Source organism: Pteropus medius, unplaced genomic scaffold (genome assembly GCF_902729225.1).
Source record: "Pteropus medius unplaced genomic scaffold, Ma_sr-lr_union100, whole genome shotgun sequence".
NCBI lineage: Eukaryota > Metazoa > Chordata > Mammalia > Chiroptera > Pteropodidae > Pteropus > Pteropus medius.
Window position 1 is genome coordinate 12,395,670 of NW_024352785.1, and position 3,548 is coordinate 12,399,217.

At 37.0% G+C, this 3,548-nt stretch overlaps 1 pseudogene; it reads left to right on the forward strand.

Moving 5' to 3' along the window:
• Window positions 1-2,954: 2,954 nt before the first annotated feature.
• On the forward strand, window positions 2,955-3,073 carry LOC120591014 (uncharacterized; annotated as a pseudogene).
• Window positions 3,074-3,548: the final 475 nt, after the last annotated feature.

The following is a 3,548-nucleotide window of genomic DNA, read 5'->3' on the forward strand; positions in this document are numbered from 1 at the left end:
TATTTTATGTGTTCATAATTTACACAAAATTCTTTAACTTTTCTGGGATTTGTTTTGATATATGAGGTGAGAAGGGAGGAGACTAAGTTTAACTGACTTCCCCAATACCGTTTGTGAGCTAATCTATTGCTTTCCCATTATAATATTCCATTATCATCTCTTAAATTTTATAGGTTCATGCTAATATCCTGTTAAAGAATTATTAAAATAATCCCTTTTCTCTGTGGTTACTTAAGAATAATGAGAATTTCAGCAAGTCTATGGTCTGTAACTGTGACCACCATCACATAACTAATACTATTTATCACTTATGTTTAGAAAAAGACATAAAAGATAGTATTCTCACAAGTTTTAGTTGTTCTCAGATCTACTAGAAGCTCTAGGTTGCCACAAATGTAATCCAGAACAAATCTAAACACTATCATTAGTTTCTGGGTTTTATGTCCCTATGAAGAACACAGAACCAGGTAGCAAAGATGACATAAAGCAACTTCAGAGATAATTTCACTCTGCAGCAGTTCTTTGCAGGAGATACACAACCGACACTCTTTGTTTAGGTTTTATTGCATTGTTCTATGCTTTTGCAATCTGCAGGACTTAAAGGAGACAAATCAAATGTTGAGGGAAGCTGTGCTCAGCCAAAACATGGTACTAATTTTACTTAGATAAACAATAATCATCAGTCAAGATCCTCCTACCAAGACCCTTGCCTGAGACCAGGAAAATGCAGCAGGATGTTTAAGGACCTGGAATATAAAACCGTCTTCCCTGTTCCAGTTTCTTTAACTGTCTGAGCAATTAAGTTATTAAAGACAACAAAAAGAATATCAAGAAGAAAAAGGAACTTCATAATATGTAGAGATTAAATGAGCTTGTCCATATGTTTTTCTTTTGTTTGTTTGTTTGTTTTTGATAGAAATATCACTGTACTCTGGCAGAAAGAACAGTTAAGGGAAAAATAAGATTTGACTTCCTCATAAATTCCACTAGGTAAATGAAACGCAGGTTACCAAACACAAAGTGATGGTACCAACTGTGCTAAGAGAATCTTAAATCATTATAATTTACAACTGAAATTCACATTTCATTTAAAAAAAAAAAAAAAAACAGTCCCCAGAGAAAATTCCAAGGTCTTCAAATCATTTTGTCAATCACAACTTTTACTTTTCAAAATTCCTCAGGTTTCTTAGTCTCCTTCAGTACTTAGAATTAATTTCACAGTCCTTCCCTTCCACACTTCAACTGCAGTGTAATTTATAAACCTCATAATTTGAAAATAACCCCTAATAACGTAATGAGAATGCATTCCCAATTTCCACACAACAGAATATCACCTGAAAGATTAAAGAGAGAGAAATAGAGACTGTCTTTAAACTCTAAACTCACAAAATGATTTTTGATTATTTGTATTACAAAAAAGGAAGCCTTTACTTTCTAAAAGTCTAGCTGCTGGGTTCCTTTAGGTAAAAATTTCCCTTGGAGCATTTAAAATATTTTTATATTTCCAAAAATAATTTTTCACATAAACAGCTGCTGCACAAGGTCAACCCAACTTTCATATGTTCACCTCTGAACCATACCATTTAGAGTTAAATGTGCTACAATTCTGAGACAACATTTTCTCAAATAGATGGTCGGTTTTGGAGAGAGAATTGGTAGAAGGGTCAACTAAATATTTACGCAGGGATGAAAAGGGAGCAGGTGCAGAGGAGGGCATGAAGAAGACTTTCACTGTGTTTCAAATGGCTGGTGAAAAGCAAAGCTTTCCTCCGTTTGCTGAGGTTTATGTTGGCAGTCTATGGTCTCACTATGCACAGCAAATTGGCCGGGGGCAGAGCCAACACTGCAACAACCCGTAACTCTCACCCACTTAAGCCACTGGTGGCTTGAGACCATAGATTATCACTGCTAGTGGAAGCAGGCACAATAAAACCAACACACTCTGTCAGACAACTGTGTTACCCTTTCAGGAGGTCGTGGAGGTCACATAATAATAGAAGGCAATGCCAAAGAATCTGTATGGATTGAATATTTATGCCCTCACCCACCACCAAGTTCATATGTTGAAGTCTAATCCTTACTGTGAAGGTTTTAGGAGTTAGGGCCTTTGAGGTGATTAGGTCACGAGAGTGGAGCCCCTTATAAAAAGCTGAAGAGATCAGAGTTCTGCCTTTCTGACACATGTGCACACAGCAGGAAGACAGCCATTTATGAATGAGGAAGTGGGTTTCTACAATACACAAAATCTGATGGCACGTTGATGTTGGACTTTGCAGCCTCCAGAATTGTGTGAAAGAAATTTCTGTTGTTTATAAGCCAGCAGTCTCTGGTAATTTGTTAGAGCAGCCTGAACTGACTAAGACAGGGGTACATCTTCAATGATGAAACTGTAGATCCTAGGGATCCAGAATTTAGTAACCTCAATTTGTGTTTGTCAAACTATGTCAGATAAGTAACCAGCAAATATTGGCTTATGTGTAAAGCCAGAGCTGAATGAAAAATTCAAAAGAACACAGGCAAAGCATATTAAAAGAACTCTGTCTCCCTGGACTTAGCTTGGAAGTTGGGGTGGAGAGCATATGAGTCAGGGCAGCGGTTCACGTTACAACAATTTCAGTATGTAAGCATAAGGCTAGTGGTGAGCAAATAATAATGAAACATGGCATGTGTGGCTCTCAGAACAAAGCATGAAAGACACAATGGCTAAGCTGTCCAGCTCACAGTCAAAGAAAATAACACCTGCTCTTAAAAAGTTACTGCCTTTGGGGAATATATAAAAGTAAGCAACTAGAATGCAATGATAAAGTGATGTACCACCCAGTGCTGTGGGTGTCTAGAGGAAGATCCTGTATTCATACATGTAGTTTTTGGAAGCCCTAAATGTAATCAGCTAGAATTCAGTTTTCAAATACAGCATCTGTTTTTAAAGTTAAATCCATAAAATGTACCATTAAATCTACAGCCATGCCACCCTTAACAAGCCTGATCCCGTCTGATCTTGGAAGCTAAGCAGGATCAGGCCTGGTTAGTACTTGGATGAGAGATCACTTAGGAAGATGAGGTGCTGTAGGCAAAAAAAATATAAAAATAAGGGATTGTAAGCTAACAAGGTCCTTGCAATCTGTGAGGTCAACCAAGGGTTGTCTCACCTAAAAATAAATAGATAGATAGATAGATAGATAGATAGATAGATAGATAGATAGATAAATTTTTTAAAATGCACCATTAGCATGATCTTTGGTCTCAAGCTCTTCCCAAGAGGCAGACAATCTCTGGGCATCTGGGTGATGTAGGATGACAACCCAAAGTCCTGCCCATTTTCCTCAGCCTTGGGAGACAAGATTCGTGGACTTAAAAATCAGGAACATTAAAGAAACAACCTGCAGACTCAGGGTATAGGGTATGATTTTTTAAGTTAACATTCAGTTTTACAACCAGGAATCCATGAAGAGAGAACAAACTATGGAAAAACAAACAATTTTATGGTAATTGAGATGATACAAGTTCCTCGATAAGAAAAAAAATCAGTTTTTAAGAATAAACAAGAT